Below are 20,532 nucleotides of genomic sequence, written 5' to 3' on the forward strand. Positions count from 1 at the left end.
AGTCTAATGAAATAAATGCATCTGATGTACAGTCTAATGAAATAAATGCATCTGATATACAGCCTAATGAAATAAATGCATCTGATGTACAGTCTAATGAAATAAATGCATCTGATATACAGACTAATAAAATAAATGCATCTGATATACAGTCTAATGAAATAAATGCATCTGATATACAGTCTAATGAAATAAATGCATCTGATATACAGTCTAATGAAATAAATGCATCTGATGTACAGTCTAATGAAATAAATGCATCTGATATACAGTCTAATGAAATAAATGCATCTGATATACAGACTAATACGAAAGGAAAAATCTGACAATCAATCTGTTGAAGTTATCTACATTTGCAGAAGAGTCATGTTATCTGCGACAAGACAAAGTTTAACAATCGTTCAGAATAAATTTTATCGTTTTATGATTTGTGGATTAATATTATCGAATTATGTTTTATGAAATCACTCTTTTAATGTGAACAAATATAATGAATTAAGACATAAAGGCTTGCAAGCCAGAAAGACTGATATCTGTGATGTATCAGGGACTCAGCTGATGCCACAGCACAGTTCAGATCACTTTTCCTTCCAGAACTTTTCAGCACATACACAGTTTTACACCAGGAACCTTTCTTGATATCAGTGACTATAAACTTCTCATATGGAGGAATCAACACCTCTTCCTCATCAGGAAAGGCAGAATATTTTGTCAGTTCAGCACCTTCACAAGTTTCAATTTCAAAACATGATTTATCTCCAAATAAATTTACTGCTACATTTTGTAGAAGGGAAGATGTTGCAAATGAGGCAAAACGAATCTCTTTGTTCAGTAAATTCTCACCAAATTCAATGTTGGAACCTCGATAAGTAATTTGACATTTATTTTCTGTTTTATTCAGAATCTGTATCGCTTCTGTCAACAAAAAGTGAAGTGAATACCATCTGAATGACATGTCTTTGTACTTCTGTTTACCACTTTGAACAGCAGGAATGAAATCCGCATATACACTTTTACTAGTGTACACATAAATGGCGATTGAATGGTTCCTGGTCAAATCATCTCCTGGTAGCTCGGCATTTATTTCACCCTTTTTCCAAGCTGCAGCAAATGCAGAATTCCCAGAGATGTCATTATTAAAAAATGTTGTCCCTACCAGGTATTCCATGTTCTTCGTACATCCCTTATATTGGTCATCAACAGAATCCGATTCCACATTAAATGGAAATATTGGTTCTTCGATAGCCACTCTGTGATCCTGTAGCATCAGATGTACAGTAATGATGATTTTATCATCAGTTTTCATGCCTATAATGAACATGTTGAATGCAGCTTACCTGTCCTACTGCAACCTCAGCAGTTAAAATGAGGAGAAGGGCTGCAATGGTCAGCATCCTGATTTAGTAGAAATGTATCTGATGCACAATCAATGGACAGCAATAATATACAGAAGAAGAAGTGCAGATGCTGAAAGACAACTGAAGATTACAATGTGGCTTTACAAATGCAAATTCTAGACTTCATAATAAAAAACTTTCATAATAGTTTTTAGACGAGGTTTTTATTATTATTAAAATTGTAAATGTTACAAAGCAGAATATAAAAATTGTGTGGCCTGTGCAACTAAACCTGTGATGTACTAAATTAACTGATAATTGTAATTTTCTTAACCCAAACATTACTTGAAAATATCTTCTTATATTAGAGACAAAACACTTAACTGACCTTTTTAGGAGAACAGGTGCCCTCAGGTGAATTCTGCTGAGTGTCCTTATCAGTCTGCAATATGAACACAGTCACTCCTCGTATTTAAATACAACTAATAATCCTAGTTAATATTTCACCCATAGGACTTTCTTATAAAACGTCTCGGGTTACATGTGTAACCCTTGTTCCCTGAAAAAGGCGGAACGAGATGTTGCGCTGCTAAGCGCTAGGGGAACAACTCTTGCTGTGAGCCAAGCTGAAATAATGTGTGAAACACGTCAATGAACATTGACCGGAATTTATAGCCTCGGCTGATGTAATCATTAGATGCACCTGAGGCCAGGCTATAAATGGATACGTCACCAGGTGTCGTCAGATACTTCTTTTTGAAGAGCAGTCCTGGGACGTCCCAGTGCGGCAAAGCAGCGCAACATCTCGTTCCGCCTTTTCAGGGAACAAGGGTTACACATGTAACCCGAGACGTTCCCTTTACAAAAGGCTTCACTACGATGTTAGCTGCTAAGCGCTAGGGAACGCAATACCCACGCCGCCGCACTTGGGGCTGTCCGGACCCCTACGGTTGTGCAGTGTACTCACAAAAACGCGAGAGGTCTCAGACATGAGCTTCAGATGTCGACTCAAGGGCATAAGAGCCCGGAGTAGCATAAACATCTAAACCATTCAATTTTGATGAATGTGTGCGGAGAGGACCAACCTGCCGCATCACAAACTTGTTCAGGCATGAGCTGAGATGTCGACTCAAGGGCATAAGAGCCCGGAGTAGCAAAGCATCTAACCCATAAAGTTCGATGAATGTGTGCGAAGAGAACCCTGTCGCAACACAAACTTGTCATAAAAACTGATGAATGTGAGCGGAGAGGACCAGCCTGCCGCATCACAAACCTGTTCAGGCATGAGCTGAGATGTCGACTCAAGGGCATAAGAGCCCGGAGTGGCAAAACATCCAAACTATAAAAATCCAATGAATGTGTGCGGAGAGGACAACCTGCCGCATCACAAACTTGCTGCAGAGGGAGACCTCTAGCCAAGCTTTTAGAGGAGGAGAGCCCTCTGGTAGAGTGCGCCCTGAAACCTACTGGCGAAGCTTGACCGCGCGCCTCGTAGGCCCGGGCAATAATGAGGATGCCTCTTTGAGGGCACCCCGCCCACCAAGCCTTGGCAAACCGCAGTGGCCACATAGAACCTGGCAGTGGCGAGGCAAGTGCCCGCTGACAGTTCTTTCTACAGAAAATCCAGAACTGAAACAAACTGGCAGTTAGCTGGTTCTGTAATAAGAACTTTAGTAGAAGGAAACGCATGCAGGTGCATTTGCGTTACTACGTTCAGCCCCTCCCAAGGGGGAGGGGGGGGACTGGGCGACTCGGGGAGAAGTAGAGGAGACATTGCAGAGGTCCTCTTCTGCCCTGTAAAATCTACCCAGATCAGTTCCAAGTGGAGGGAGCCCTAGCACTTGAAATGGTCTCGATAATCTCAAGAGAAAACCCCGTGAACCTCATTTGGTACCCTTAGGGGCCAGACATGAAAGGTTTCACAATTCGGGCCGGGATGAAATATCGTCCCGTGCCTGAGACAGAAGGTCCCTCCTGTCCGAATCGCCCAAGGCGAGCCGTCGAGGAGAGATATAATTTCTGAGAACCAAATCCTGTTCGGCCAGTGAGGCTATCAGTAAGAGGCAAGACCCTTGCTGGCTGAACTCTGGCTAAGACTCCCTGGAGCAGAGAAACCGGGGAAAAGTATACCGACACATTCTGGGCCATGTATGCGCCATCGCGTCCAGACCCAGGGGGCTGGGTGACTCAGAGAGAAGTAGAGGGACATTACGCAGTCTCTTGAGAGGCTAAGAGGTCCACTTCTGCTCTGTAAAATCTCTCCCAAATTTGTTGTACTACCTCGGGGTGGAGTTTCCACTCGCCCCTCGGTATGTTCTGTCTGGACAGCAAATCTGCTCCCACATTTAGGCGTCCAGGGATATAACTGACCTGAGTGACAGGAGTTTACCCTGGGCCCTAAGGAGAATCCGACGTGTCAGAAATACAGCTGACAAGAACGTGGGTCTCCTTGATGATTTATGTAAGAGGCTACCGCTGTATTGTCCACCAAGCACCAAGACATGGCAGCCTCAGGAGTAGGTATTTCAGGGCCAGAAATACAGCCATCAACCCGAGACAGAGACTGTGACAACCGAGCTGACGACCCTCCTATCCCCTTAAGCTGGACGACCACTTAAGGCCGCTACCCCACCCGTCAGGGAGGCGTCTGTTGTTAGCAGTCTGCGACAACAAGACGCACCTAGAGTGGGACCCAAGGCAGAAAACCGGGGTCTGAACCACATAGAAAGGGAACGAAGCCTGAGGCGTGAACCCTATTTAGCCCAGGGGTTTTGGCCCTTGGAAGAAATCCCCTGGCTTTTGGCCACAACAAAAACGGTCTCATGAGCAGAAGGTCCAGAGGGGTCACCGTGGACGCGTTCGCCCTGAGACCTGGAAATCATTGATATTGATAACAGTGCAACCTTGACCTACCCTGACTTTGCTCAGGGTGATCTGAATGGACTCAATCCTAGCGGGAGACAGTTGTGCCCGCATTGAGATTGAACTCCATACGATGCCCCGATAGACAGTGTTCTGAGTGGGAGAGAGGACGCTTTTCTTGGCGTTGAGTCTCAACCCCAGAGAAACAGATGAGCTAAGACGATGTCCCTGTGCTGAACTGCCAGTTCCTGGAACTGCGCTAGGATCAGCCAGTCGCTCTACGTAATTCAGAATGCAGATGCCCCGGAGTCCCAAGGAGCCAGCTACATCATGCATTGTGAATGTGCGGTAAAAAGGGCTAGGCTGAGTGAAAGAACCTGACCCTGGAAGACTTCGCCCCGGAAGTGAACCTCAGGAACTTTCCATGTTGTGGCAGAACTTCTAAATGAAATATAGAAGTGCGTCATAAGATCGATGGTGACCAGCCAAACGAGTTGTAGGGCTTGAGACACGACCGTCTTGACAGGCATCATCTTGGACTTGAACACCCACGGGTAGTTCAAGCTTTAAGATCTAAGCCAGACGCCACCCCTCACCCTCCACGGGAAACGGGAAGTACATATTTAGTGTAATAACCTAACTCTCTCTCTGGAAGGGGAACACATACCATGGCCCCTTTAACCAGGAGATTGAATTGTTTTTTTTTGTTTTTTTACACAAAAAGAAATCCGGTTCACGGTAGTGAGAACACACCGTTGAAACACGGAAAAGTGGCGAGAGAATTAAATCCTGTCGCCCTTATAAGACCCACAGAAAAGAATATATCCGGCAGAAGTTTCCACGCTGCCAGGATCTCTGAGATGGGTATTATATTTTAACACTTCCTGTTGAGGGTTGTCGGGTGTTTCGCGTCCTGAATAAAATGCAGGAACAGTGAAAACACCCAATTTTGACGGAAGCCTCTGCAACCCGAAACACCAAGAGGTGGCGGGAATGGAGGGGCTTCGAGGGGGTACCGGAGGGGTGAAGTGAAGCACGCGCCCCATCCCGAGGGGAGCTACCCCCTAATCTAGGCGCAAGACCGTCAGGGTTTTCTCTTACTAGAATTTATAGTCCTGAGGTCTTGCTTCGGGGGCTGGTGAGGGCGGCGAGACTGTCCCCAATCCCTAGGAGGAGGAGCACGACTCGCCACGCTTTGCTTTTGAGCCTCCCTTCAGTCAGGACCGAGGTGGGTCTGAGGCTTGCTCGTCAAGCGCAGAACCCACACTCAGGTCATCCAGGAGGTCAGCCTGGTATGCCTGAAAAACAGCATAGTGTGCAGAGCAGCACCAGCCTGACCTGCTGCTTGATAAGCCCTTCCCACTAAAGTGGAGGTTGTCCTACAAGGCTTTGAGGGAGAGAGGGCTTTATGAGACGATGCCGAGCCCGGCGAGAGATAGCCCGCAAGCGTCTCTTCGACCGGCGGCATCACTGAATACCCCGTGCCTCAGCACCCACGATAGTCGAATATAATGACGTCGAGGGTATGAGAACACGGGAAGAATATATATATATATATATATATATATATATATATATATATATATATTATATATATATTATTTTTTTTTTTTTTTTTTAGGGGTTCTCCATGAGCGAAAAAGCTCTTCATGGAGGTTATCAAAGAAAGGAAGGGACCCATGAGGCGTTCCCTTTCTTAGACTAGAAGATAAAATCTATCCCCTAATTTGGAGCGTTTGGGGTCTCTTTTCGCGTGGCCAGTCCAATCTGGCAACCGCACAAGTAACAACATCGAGCAATTCCTCCGTAGATTTTTTATCGCGGACGGAAAGCTCGGAGGCGGGAAGAGAATCGCGATCCACCTCATGATCCGAAGAAGCGTCGGAACGCGCTTCGAGATCATGTGGAGGACCAGCTGGGTTTGGGGACAGAGTGAGAGAAAGGGATCAACCAGTCTCTTGCTCCTCAGCCAAATCCATGCACGAGCCTGCTGACTCCCGGAAGCAAGCGAGGCGAGCACGACGCACTCTGCCTGTTAAAGCAAATCGCAGTGCTCGCACCCACCCTGCTGCAACGCGAGAGCAGCGTGCTCTTACCCCCAAACAAACAGCAAAAACTGATGTGTGCCGTCTTCAGCTATAGAGCGAGAAGAGGGGAACACGCACCGTTTGCTTTCAGTCATTCTCTCTCTTTTTTTTTAGAAATATATATATATAATATTTTCCAAACAGAAGAGAAAAGAACAATGTTCACTGCACACTGTCTAACTGATTATATCTCCTAACAGAGGAAAGAAAGTTTTGACAGCGTGTGTGAAACACACAGAAACAGAATCGCTCTGAAAAAAGAGTTTCTGATAAGGATGGCTGGCGCGAAACAGACGTTCCGAAGCTTTGCGAGATCCCGAAGCAAAGATGATTCGAAACACTGATCCGAAGCGTGATTCAAAACACCCACGTCACGTGACAACGGCTAAATGAAGCGTCTAAGTGTTTCATCAGGTGGAGTGCTCCGCCGAATCAGGGTTTCATTGATTGGTCGGTTCGGGAACAAATCACACAATCACACAGTATAAAAGTTTTGTCAACGCATTTTCATATCGTGGGTTTTTGTGAGAGGAGTTTGGTTTTGAGATAGTGGATTTTTGGTGATATAGTGACATTTATAGTGCGATTTGTTTAGTTATATTTAGGATTTAATTTACATTTACACATTGACTTAGAGACACACAGAGTACATATAGTGACAAATGAATAGATGCATTGATAGAAATATATATATATATATATATATATAGATTAATAGATAGATACATATATTACAGATACATATAGATTATTAGATAGGCTACATATAAAATAGATAGATAGATAGATAGATAGATAGATAGATAGATAGATAGATAGATAGATAGATAGAAATGGAGGCTCCACAGAAGAGATGCCGTACATCTGTGGTGTGGGAGCATTTCCATTTGGAAACCCCAAATAAAGTGAGATGTGTGTATTGTGATCGGCAGCTCGCCTACTGCAACAATACATCATCCATGATGCGCCATTTGAGGAGCATTCATCCTGCCATTCTGCAGGGTGCAGAGGATGGTAGTGTTCCCCTGTACCAAGGCCTGCTACTGACACTGCTGGGCCATCTAAGCAAGGTATGCATTGTTTGAAATATAGGCTAATTATAAGTGAAATATAATAACTAAGTGTTGGGCCATTGTTTAGAAAGGCCATGGACTAAGACATGCCTAACATCCCAATCACAACTGCCAATCACTTTAAAAACAAATGTTGTCAATATAATATTATACTTTGTGAATATACATTTTATATGTCTACATATGAGTACCCAATCTACAGCCAAGACATCATTTTGTTTTTTTGTAATTGTTGTATTTCTATAATGCACTTTATCTTTCTCTGCACACTGAGCATAAATATTCATAACATAACTTTGTTTAGGAAGGTTTCCAAATGAACCAGTAGACTACTTTCACGGTAGGCTACTATTTTTCCAATATATTTGTCTGAAAGTATGTTTTATCTTCTCTTTTAAAAGGCAGACAGAGGGAATTGGATGAGGCTCTTCTGAACATGGTGGTGAAGGATCTGCAGCCCTTCACCATCGTGGAGGATGAGGGTTTCAGGGCCTTTGTGAACAAGCTTGATCCAAGCTATGTCCTCCCATCCCGGAAGGTGCTTAAAACAATGGTCAGCTGAAAGGTACAACACAACCAAGGAGAAGACAATGGAGGACCTACAAAAGGCGGAATTTGTTAGCCTTACGGCTGACATGTGGTCTTCCATTAATATGGATGGATATCTTGGTGTAAGATGCCATTACATAACACCAGAGGCAACAATGGCAACTGTTTTACTGGGTGTAAGGAGGTTTTACCAAACCCACACAGCCCAGCATCTCATGGAGGCTAAAGCCTTGCTAATGGCTGAGTGGGGAATAACCTCCAAAGTTCACTGCATGGTGACTGACAATGCATCCAACATGATCCTAAGTGCCCAGCTACTCAACCTTCGCCATGTCCCATGTTTTGCTCATAATTTGAATTTGATAGTGAAAAAGGCCCTGGATCAAACCCCAGTCATCAATGAAATTCGCCAGAAAGCCAGAAAGATAGTGGGGTTGTTCAGATCCAGCTGCAAAGCAAAGGACAAGCTTGTGGAAATGCAGAGCTTGATGGGCAGACCAAGTCTGAAAATGATACAGGAGGTTGAAACGAGATGGAACAGCACATTCGACATGCTACAACGCTTGTATGAGCAACGTGAGCCAGTGGCTGCTGCACTTGCCAATTTAAACAGTGATACTGCTCCCCTGACAAGTCTTGAGTATGACATTATTCAACAGTCATTGACACTTCTTCAACCATTCAAACTAGCAACAACAGAGATGTCAGAGGAACAGAGAGTGTCTGCTTCAAAGCTCATACCATTGTACAGGATGTTGCAGCACAAGCTTGCACAGAAAAAGGAAATGCAACGCAGGAATCAACTGTACAATTAGGTAGGACACTATGACCATACGTGTAATTGGCCATAACTCTCATATTGTTGTCATTATTTTAATTAATATGGTTTTCTCTTGTGTTGGCTCATAGGCTCACATCTACAAGAAGGTCTGCACTCCAGATGTGGAGGGTACGAGACTTTTAGAGCCTTGGCACTGGCTACACTGCTGGACCCAAGGTTTAAAAATGTGGCTTTTGGAAATCCTGCCAAAGCCCTGGATGCTGAAAAGCACATCACACTGGAGTGTGCTTCACTGATGCGTTCAAACACAACTCCTGGTGAGTTTCAGTCTATGTTATCTTATGTAATGTAATTCATGAAATTTATACTTCATATGTGTTGTCAGTTTATGATTTGTTACTAATTGCCGTTTTCTTTTAATTCAGAACCACAAATGTCAACATCAGGCCCATCATCAACACCAGTTGAAACACAAGACAGTTTATGGGAACATTTTGACAATCGTATCCGTGAGACCCAGATGATACACAATCCTACAGCTGATGCCACAGTGGAAGTGAAAAAATACCTCAGCGATGCGTTTTTGCCCAGAACTCATGATCCTCTAACTTACTGGAAAGAGAGAGCAGTAATCTTTCCTCATTTGTATGTCCTAGCTAAAAAATATCTTTGTATGCCAGCAACAAGTGTCCCTTGTGAGAGAATTTTTTCAAAGGCTGGAGAAATTATCTGTAAAAAAGAAGTAGGCTGAGTCCTTCAACAGCAGAGAAATTAATATTTTTGAATAAAAATCTATAAGAAAGGGAGACATTGTGGCTTGATTTATTTTTATTAATATTCATTTTTCATGACCAAAATCACATTATGCAATGTGAAGAGACTACAGGTTACAAGCTTCATATATTACAAAAATACAATAAAAAAAAAAACCAACACATTTTTTTATTAGCTCTTTGTAAAGGTTGTTTCAGATCAACACCTGCAAGTGACCACTAGGTGTCACCGTGGAGACGGGTTTCGGATTGATTCGAAGCCTCGAAACAAAATGGCACATTTGCTTCGACTGTTTCATTGCTTCACGAAGCCTCGATCTGCCCATCTCTAGTTTCTGACGACACCTGGTGACGTATCCATTTATAGCCTGGCCTCAGGTGCATCTAATGATTACATCAGCCGAGGCTATAAATTCCGGTCAATGTTCATTGACGTGTTTCACACATTATTTCAGCTTGGCTCACAGCAAGAGTTGTTCCCCTAGCGCTTAGCAGCGCAACATCGTAGTGAAGCCTTTTGTAAAGGGAACTGGTGGTAAATGTGAAAATGAAACTATTTTTTTTTAAATAATTTACTCAATCTAATATTTGTCCAGACATTTATGACATTCTTTCATGCATGGCACACAAAAGGAGGTGTTGTGTAGAATATTAGTATCAGTCACCATTCACTTTTATTGCATCAGTTGTGCATACTGTGATAGTAACTGAGGCTATCATTGTTTAGTGTTAAATATTGTTTTCTTAATTCACTGAAAAGATTTATTGAAAAACACTGATTCATTCATGAATGAAACACTACAAGTATTTTAAGCATATCATCTGATAAAAAACATGTATCTCCCAAAACTTGTTTTTTAGGAGAATGGAGTCGGACAACTGAGTTAGTTGACGCTCCTCAGAACTTGGGTAGGACACAAAATGTACAGGTTCAGTTACTCCTTGAAAACAAAGATAAAAAATAGAGATTCACTAATCACGAACAACATACAGACATTGAAACCAGGGCTGGACAGGGAAGAGATAATGGCCCGGGATTTTGAAATAGCAACGGGGGGGGGGTGCTGGGGGGTGTCACTGTCCGCGGCACTGTTTTGTTGTCCGTTCTGCATAACGTAGCGGCTCATTTTAGCTTATCCTGTCCCATTAGACCCATTTCGTGGCCAACCAATGGGGTTAAAGGGGGGGGCATGATAATGGCAAATGTGAAGGAGCGGGGCTTAAGTGTTGTAACTGTGGATGAGAACATAGTGTTGCGTTTGGGGGATGTGAGGTGAGGAAGAGAGCTATTGAAGTGCAGAATGAGAGAGCTAAGAAGAACATTACATATGCAGAAGCAGTTCAAATGATTGATGCAGAGAATAAAGAGAAAGGAAAAGAGAGAGACGTGCAAATGGAGGAAAGGAATTAGTTAAATTCAGAGATGGAGGGTAAATGGTCTGTACTTAGAGGTTACCAAAGCACTTTACACTGTGTCCCAATCACCCATTCAGACACACTCATACACCAATGGCAGCAGAGCTGCCATGCAAGGTGCTAGCCTGACATTGGGGGCAACTTGGGGTTCAGTGTCTTGCCCAAGGACACTTCGGCATGTGGAGTCAAGTGGGCCGGGACCCTGCGATTAGCAGCTAACCTGCTCTACCACCTGAGCCGCAGCCACCCCAGCTGTGGTAGGGCAGGACCACAGAAGATACGATGAAAGTCAATTTCTTGCTGTTCGCAGCTGAAGTAATTAATTGTTCTGCGTGAAGAGAAAAGAAGACAAATAAAATTCAAATTACAGTCAGGGCAGCAGAGAGATTCTTAGGAGTACAAGGTGTATCATGGGTAATGATTAGGGATGGGCTGGTGACTGAGACACAGTCGAGTCAGGAAGCTTGGTTTGGATAGGAGTGATGATTTTAATATTACAATGGAATGCGAGAAGTCTTGTGGTTAAAGGATTGGGGTTTAAAAGCATTAATAATGAGATGAAATTAAGCCTGATCTGACATGTATACAAGAGACGTGGATTGAACCCAAATTTGATTTTGTTATAAAAGTTTATGTGAGTGAGAGAAGAGATCGTGGGGAAGGTAATGGTGGTGGGTGTATTACTCTGCTCAAGGAAGGTCTACATTATAGAACATTAGGTAAAGGTATAACAAAGGAGTATGTGGTAGTGGAGGTGTGGGTGAGTGGATTAAACTGTGTAATAATAAACTTGTATCCTTGTTAGAACAAATAGAGGACCAACATGGAGATAGGGTGATTTGGTGCAGGGACATCAATGCACAGAGTTATGGGGAGGTTTAGTGACAGATGGTAATGGACTGGTGGTGGAAGATCTGATGGAAATTAGGATCTTGGTGTGTTTGAATGATGGGGTTATACAAGGATAAATGTGGATACAGGGAAATAATCTGTATTAGATTTAACATTGATATCTGACTCAATTGCAGGGATTACTGAATGGGATATAATGCAACAAGACACTACAGGAAGTGATCACTATCCTATATTAACAACAGTACAAGTAAATACAGGAAGAAGTGATGTGAATCAGGGAACTATGGGTAAATGACAGTATGATAAATCGAGTTGGAAAGAATCTATGAGTTTGAGTGAAGAGGGATTAAAGAACATTATAATAGAAACAGATAGATCGGTAGAGATGATCAGTAGAGAAATAGTAAAAGCAATTCAAATAGCAGCAAATAAGTATATCCCAAAAAAAGGAAAGGGGGTAGAAATATTAAGATGAAGAAGTTCCCTGGAGGAATGAAGAGGGTGCATGTGCCATAAGAAGAAAAATGAAAGCATTTAGGAGAGTCAGGAAATCAAAGTAAGTAAAAGCCAAGTAAGGAAATCCAAGAAGGTGTATTGGATGTCATACTGTAGTGAAATAGGGAGGAATTCATCAGTAGAGGAGGTGTGGGGCATGATTAAGAAACTGAACAATGGATGTCCAGTTTTAAGCATGAATGGAGAAACAGCTGTGGAGGATGGAGAGAAAGTGTAAATGTTTCTAAAGGTGTTTATTAAAGTAAATAGTTCAGAAAATTTGACTGAGCAGAGTAAGGAAATAAGAGAGGATGTGTCGAAAGAGTATCCAGATTTAATGGGGAAAAAAGAGACCATTATTCATCTGTTGGATGTCCCATTCTCTGTGAGTGAATTAAAGAGGGCAGTGAGGAGAATGAAACAATCTACTCCAGGTTTGGATAGAGTTAGTTATTGTATGATGAAGTATTTTAGTGAAGTTTCTTTAAATGTGATTTTAGCATTTTATAATAGAATCTGGAGAGAAGGAATATTTCCTCAAAGTTGGAAGGAAGCATAAATTATACACATTAAACAGCCAGTGAAAGATCCAATAATCCTATAAATGATCGTCTAAAAGCTCTAACCTCTCATTTATGCAAGGATGATAGAATGATAAATGATTGACATATCCTTTGGAACAATGGAGCTGTTTGTCTCCTTATCAAAGTGGGTTTAAGTGTGGAAGAGGGACTTTGGATCCAATAGTATCTATAGAAGCTGATATAAAGATATTTACATGTATGCATTTGGCAAACGCTTTTATCCAAAGCAACTTACAGTGCATTTATTACAGGGACAATCCCCCCAGAGTAACCTGGAGTTAAGTGCCTTGCACAAGGACACAATGTTTATACATTTATAAATAAGGAAAGTGTCATTTATTGATTTCTTCAATATAGAAAAGGCATATGATATGTTGTAGAAGGTTTGATTATTAATGTATATAAAAGGAAGAATGTATAACTGGGTAACAGAGAAGAATTAGGGTGAATGTTGGTGGGTTTATATCCTCTAGAAGTGTAATTAAAAATGGACCTACACAGGGCATAGTCCACTTTTACTTATCATCATGATCAAGTATACATACAAGTATGGGTAAATCATTGTTTGCTGATGATGGGGCTCTGTGGTTTAAAGGAAAAAATAGAATATAATAAAAGAAAATATAATGTGCATTAAATTAAGTAGAAAAGTGGTCAGGGGAAAATGCATTCAAGTTTCAAGATTCAACAAAAATAATACTTTTTACAAATATGAAGGGGAAGGTGGATGCTAAATTAAAATTATATAAAAAAAGAACTTGAACGTGTAAACATAAGATTTCTAGGAGTATGGTTTGATAGCAGATTAACCTGGAGAGAAAATATAGAAAAGATGGTGGGAAGATGTGAGCAAGTAGTGAATGTAATGAGGTGTATTTCAGGACAGGAATGGGGAGCAGATAGGTTGCCTTTAAAAACCATATCATAAACCATAAGATCTATATTGGATTATGTAAATAAATCTCATTTAATTAAATTGGATATAATTCAGTCTCAATCTCTAAGAATTTGTTGGGGAGCATATTTGACTTCTCCAGTTTCAGCTCTTCAAGTACAGATGGGTGAAATGCCTTTGCAGATAAATAGTCAACAATTAATGGTGTATAATTGGGTAAATCTAAGAGGTCAGAGTGGGAATCACCCTACAAAAAAGGTATTGATACCTAGTTGGGAATATGAGAAGAAAGAGTGCAATAGTTTTGGATGGAGTGTGGGGAAATTAGTAAAAGTTATGAGACTGGAAGAATGTTGATATGCTCCAATAATTCATTATCTCCAGTGCCATTGTGGGTTATGCCCCAATCAGAAGTTGATCTAAATTGATTACTAAGAAGGCAAAAGGTAGGTCCATATGAAGCTGAAGTATATGATGTAAGGGATTATGTGTGATGTTTGGGCGGCTGTGGCTCAGGTGGTAGAGCTGGTTGGCTGCTAATCCCAGGGTTGGCGGTTTGATTCCCGGCCCACACGACTCCACATGCCGAAGTGTCCTTGGGCAAGACACTGAACCCCAAGTTGCTCCAAATGGCAGGCTAGCACCTTGCACGGCAGCTCTGCCGCCATTGGTGTGAGTGTGTGAATGAGTGCTTGGGACACAGTGTAAAGTGCTTTTGGTAACCTCTTTTTTCTCTTATAAGTGCTATTTAAGTGCAGAGCATTTACCAAGTGGGGTCAAGATATGGGGATTATATTCCAATTTATACAGATGCTTCAAAAATCCAAAAACAGGTCATGTGGGTGCTGCATTCATAATTCCAAAGTTATACTAAAGAATAACAGGATATCAGATTACCTATCAGTGTATACTGGAGAGATGTTTGCAATAATTATGGCAATAAAGTGGATTAGTGAAGATAAAATATCTAAAGCAATAATATACTCAGATTCTAGTTCAGCTATGAACTAGAATCTCATGATAAAAGAGATGATTCAAGAATTATATTGACTTATATATAAACGTACAGTTGTTGTGAGTTACAACTCATATTGTGTTGAGTGGTAATGAAGAGGCAGATGTTTTGGCAAAAAAGGCCATAGAGAGAGAGATTTGATAATATATTTGATAGAGAGTTGATATCCAGATTCCTTTTAGTAGGTCAGAAATAAAGTCAGTAATCAAAAAGTATATTCTGTAATTATGGCAACAGTATTGGGACACTGACACAAAAGGTTTGTATCTTATACAGTCAGTAGTGGGAACAGGAAGAGTATCAGGTGGGAGCAGATTTGAGGAGAACATCATTACAAGATTAAGATTGGGGTATACATGGTTGAACAGTACAAGGCACTTAGTATGCAAACACCCAACAGGTCTATGTGAGGAATGTGGTGTTAATGAAACAGTTGAACATGTTATAATGCACTGTGGGAAATATACTGTTGAAAGGAATGAGTGGAAGGATGAACTAGTAAATAAGGGTGAGCAGTTCACAATAAAACATTTACTGAATCCAGGTAGAAACATATCTCAATTATTGCTACAATATTTGGGAAGTACAGGTTTGCACAATATAAGTATGCAGGTTAAAAAATTATTATTATTATTTCTTTTTCTCATTTATTTTACCCTTCCATGGGGGCTGAGTGTGGGAGCTGAACACGCAGCGCTGCCTCTATGCGTGTACAAGAATTAAGGGTTGTTGTATGTAGGTTGGTGGTATAAGGTAAATCAGGAGATTGTACGTAGAGTATCAATGGTCCATTTGGGTGATATGTGGCAGTAATGCACTTATGTGTCTGCGATCCACCATAAAACAAGAAGAAGAAGAAGAAGAAGAAGAAGAAGAAGAAGTAGATGCTATTCTGATGCTTTTGATTGGTTCTCTTGTTTGAATTTGCAGCGCACCATGTCTGCCTATTACATCAATCTGAAAGCTTTAGTGTTGCCAACTTAGGGACTTTGTCGCTAGATTTAATGACTTTTCCGACCCCTTTAGTACATTTTTTCTTAAATCCACCTAGCGACAATTTAGCGACTTTTTGGGCAAACCTTAGCTACCTTCCGTAGAAGAGTCCCCAGTACTGCCGTGCAAGTGTGAGGTTTTGCTTTCCCGATGTAGGCACACCTCTCTTTGTATCTACTATATTCAGTGTCTGTGTCTTGTTTGGAAGGCTGCATCCTCCGGAGGTCGTATTTGTCGGCCGCATACATCTTCAAGGCTGTCTCCTTTCAGAAAAGCGAGTTGGACACACATTTCCTTCTAAAGGGACTTTGTTCCCTTCACACTCAAAGTGCTCACACTTGTTAAAGAGAGGCGTGCTGTCATAGCAACCATGTTATGTTTCCTTTTGTACTACGAAGGCTGTCTCGTTTAAACAAGGCTTGTTGAAAGGAGGACACTCAGTATACTGCAGCCTTCAAAGGACGCGGCCTACCTAGCATGCAGCCTTCGAAGGAGACACAGCCAGTGAGGGACAGACAGAGGAGCAGCACATTCAGTTGACCGAACGGTAGCTGACACAGACGTGTATGAGCTGTGCATGTGCAAACAGAGTTTTCAAGGGCCAATCACTGATCTGTATTGTTTGCTCCTCTGTTTTAATTTAAAAAAAGTAATTTGACCATCATTTTTCTTTCTTATCTCTCACTGTTACCCAGACAGAGGCTGTGCACGGTGTAAGAGACATTCTTAATATAAGACTTTCTGTCGCTTCTAACTTTCTCCCCGAGTGATCGTTTTACATGTAAATACAGCCGAAATCACAGCACAGCCATTGACTTTAACTTATGTTATAAAATCAGGGTTTTGGCAGTGCAGAGCAGCAGCTTGGAAATTGCTTGTAAGTGATTACTGGTTAACATGTCATTTTAATGGGCGGCATTTCAGTCACTATTTCATACTCGTTACGTTTTCTGACAACAGAAACAGATTTATTGGGAATTTGGCTGTTTTATAACACAGTATGTGAGCACAGAGAGTAGGAGAGAAGCAAACGGATGTAAAGGACGTGATGACATCATGAATATGCTAATTAACGCATGACATCATCTAGCGACATTTAGCGACTTTTTGAGCCGGCTTTAGCTATTTATTTGTATATACATATATTTATGTTATGCTAATAGAGGGTCTTTTTCACTGTATTAAAGTCTGCATTCATAGTAACACTGTTTTGAACCCTATTATTCCCCATTACTCCCGCCTGACACTCCACGCTACTAATGTGTATTCAAGATGAATTTTAGCTCTGTATTGTTTGGTGCATGTCCAGTAGTTTATTCAACGATGTGAATCTCCATTCATCACAAATTAGCTAGTCTGCTAGCTAGCTAAAGACGACTTTACCAGCCACACTTCTATTTATGAAACCTTGAAAAATACATAGCTAACGTTTTTCCTCCCTGAATAAGGTTGGTAACATGTCAGATCTAATATTTCAGTTATTTCAGCATTGTAGCATAACTTACACGAGGTCATTGAGTTGTGAAATTCAGGGCACCGACAGACTCCCCAAGCCAAAGCAACTTTACCACTAACACATTTTAATTTTGAGGGTCTTTTGTCAAATCAGTGTTTAGATTACTGCATGATTTTCAACTGAAAGTGATTTATGATTGAATGATGACACAATCTGCTGCAGTTTCATATAGTTTTTCTCAAGGGTTTGAAACTTGTCCTATATGATGACTGTTAACCTGAAGCGCCACCTAGTGGACACATCTCTCTAATAGTTTGACTCGTTTTGACTTGCAAAATATAACTATTTAACTACTAACACACAACGATTGGTCATTGAGTCTAAACAATATTTGTGGTGGAATATAACTTTATTAAAAAAAACAAAAATAAAAGTTTTAGTTTATTTACTGACATGAATAATCATTTTCTGCTAAATACAATAAAACAATATGCCAACTTTACATACAGAAAATGCACATCCGCATGGCAACTGATGGCACTGACATGAAGACACACTGAATGAATTATAAAATACAAATTTCACAACAAGAGAAATACTTTAGCTATTGTTGCATTTGTAATCTTAATTATTCAATCTCATCCATTAATGCCATCATTTTACTCACACATGCGCACACACTGAAATGCACTAAAATGGTGATTGAACAGAGAATATAACAAACTCCAACACACACTTCACAAAGTAATGACATTTGTGTCATGGATTCACTTCTTCAGTCTGTTAACACATTACTTTCATACATATACACACATATTTAAATCACTCTTGAATTAATTAAACCCATTGATTAATTGCTTTTATAATCCTCAACATATAAAAATGCTTTAAGACATTATATGTGCTCACTTAAACTCTTTATAATACTCTTTTACGCATTTCTGTTGGCATAAGAATGAATAAATTAATGTTTTAATAAAATGTATTCATGTGAGAAACGCAAAGAGACAGACAAGTTACATCTTTCCCCAATCACAGTCAGTTTATTACTGAGCACGCGGACCTGGAATAACCCCATGATCACAAACCCCTTAAGCGCAAACCGCACAACATCTACTGGTGAACATACAGCAGAGGTTTCTTTTTGTTCCAGAACTTTTCAGCACGTACACAGTTTTACACCAGGTATTGTTCTTGATATCAGTGACTATAAATTTCTCATATGGGGGAATCAGCACCTCTTTCTCTTCAGCATGTGCAGAATAGTTTGCCACATCAGCACCTTCACAAGTGTAAATTTCAAAACAAGATACATTTCCAAAATTCTTTATTGCTGTTTCATTGAGAGAAGATGTAAAAGAGCCAAAACGAACCTCTTTGTTCTTAACATCCTTATCAAATTCAACATCAGTACCACGATATGTTTTATGACATTGGTTTTGTGTTTCATTCAGAATCTGTATCGCTTCTGTCAACAAAAACTGAAGTGAATACCATTTGTATAATCCCCATATGTATTTTCGTTTACCATTACGAACTGCGTTATTGAAATCTGCATATACTTTTCTACCAGTGTACACATAAATGGCGATTGAATGGTTCATGTTCAAGTTATCTGCTGGTGTCTTGGCATTCTTTTTCCCTTCTTCCCAAACTTCTTTATATTTAGGATTCTCATCAGTTTCTTTCTTTAGCAATGATGTATACACCAGGTCTTACATTTCCTTTCTACAACCATAATATTTGTCATCAACAGAATTGCTTGCCATATAGAATCTTGCCCTGTAGCAACAGGAAATAATGAAATGTATTATGAATAGTAATGTATATGTGCATATTGAATGTGCAGTAAGCTTACCTGTCCTAGGACAACTTCAACAGTTAAAATGAGAAGGGGTGCAATGCTCAGCATCCTGATTTAGTAATAATTCCTCAGTGATATTCACTTCATATAGAGTAATATAGTGCAGATGCTGAAAGACAACATCAAATACAATAAAGTTTTACAAATCCAAAGTCTAAGAGTATGCACATTCATTTACACACCACAACTTCTTACATGTAATACTTACTAATACTTTCTCTTTACTCTAATGTTACATGAGAATATCTAACCATGCCACCCCGAGTTATCAACAAACATCTCACTGGCAACTTTCAGAGACAAAAAACAAACAATTACCTGATCTTTCAGGAGTAAAGATGCTTCAGGTTCTCTTTGTGGGATGTTTTAACATCGTCTACAGTATTAACATGTTCACTCATATTTATAGCCAAAGTGAGTCATTTCTTCATCTCTGGTGTCAACAAACAGAATTTAGAAAATAAAAGCAAAGTCCAGAAAACTCTTGTGCACTTACTGTCATATATTGGTTTTGCAAACAGTAATGTTTTCATCGCGCCACAGATACAGTGTTTACACTCACCTTACAAGGTTACAAACCTCTCCGCAAACTGAGCAGGCTTACAAAAAATATTTTGAACTTAAAAAAATTACAAACATTATCTTAAAATGAAAATCAATAACAAAAACAAATACGATCAGTGGATCATTTGTTCTATACAGTAAGTGGTCAATGTTGATAATTCACGTACTTGCATAGAGTATGTTGGATAAAACCAGGTAATTTTAAAGGTTTAATTTTTCTCTTTTTTTCCTTAAAGGCTTTTATTTGTTTGTTAGTATAATTTGTGGTTTCAATATCACATTAAAGGTGGAAAAAGATCTTTATAAAATAATATAATAAGCGTCCGCTTCGTTGGAGATAGGCAGTATTTCAGATACATGTATTTAAATCTAAATCAAATCAAATCAAATCAAATCACTTTATTGTCACACTACCATGTACACAAGTGCAACAGTAGGTGAAATTCTTGTGTGCAGTTCCGAGCAACATAGCAGTCATGACAGTGACGAGACATATACCAGTTACAATAAACAACATACTTAAACAAAACAATTTACAAATCAAATGTACACATACTTACACAACACAATTTACATATCAAATGTACACATACTTACACAACACAATCATTATATACAATGTACAGTAAACAATAAACACAATATAGAATACACAATATACAATAAGTAAGAGTATATGAAATATATATAAGTAGTTGTATTGAGGAGAATATGTTGACAGTCCAGTGTGAGATTATAGATTAATAAAGTGCAGTGCTAATTATTGATCCTGATAGATCAAGTGTTCAGAAGTCTGATTGCTTGGGGGAAAAAGCTATCATGTAGTCGGCTGGTACGGGTCCTGATGCTGCGATACCGCCTGCTTGATGGTAGCAGTGAGAACAGCCCATGACTCGGGTGGCTGGAGTCTCTGATGATCCTCCGAGCTTTTTT

General features: G+C 40.3%; 1 protein-coding gene and 1 long non-coding RNA gene across 2 annotated transcripts in view; one reads left to right on the plus strand and one right to left on the minus strand.

The window, feature by feature from the left end:
• Window positions 1-20,532, minus strand: part of LOC127647439 (NAD(P)(+)--arginine ADP-ribosyltransferase 2-like) — a 157,909-nt gene that overhangs the window by 55,627 nt on the left and 81,750 nt on the right. The window lies entirely within an intron of this gene.
• LOC127647443 (uncharacterized) lies at window positions 8,391-9,409 on the plus strand. The gene is made up of 3 exons (XR_007971059.1): window positions 8,391-8,723; window positions 8,818-9,006; window positions 9,115-9,409. It is a non-coding gene; the product is annotated as an uncharacterized LOC127647443 (long non-coding RNA).

The sequence above is a fragment of the Xyrauchen texanus genome, chromosome 8 (assembly GCF_025860055.1).
Source record: "Xyrauchen texanus isolate HMW12.3.18 chromosome 8, RBS_HiC_50CHRs, whole genome shotgun sequence".
NCBI lineage: Eukaryota > Metazoa > Chordata > Actinopteri > Cypriniformes > Catostomidae > Xyrauchen > Xyrauchen texanus.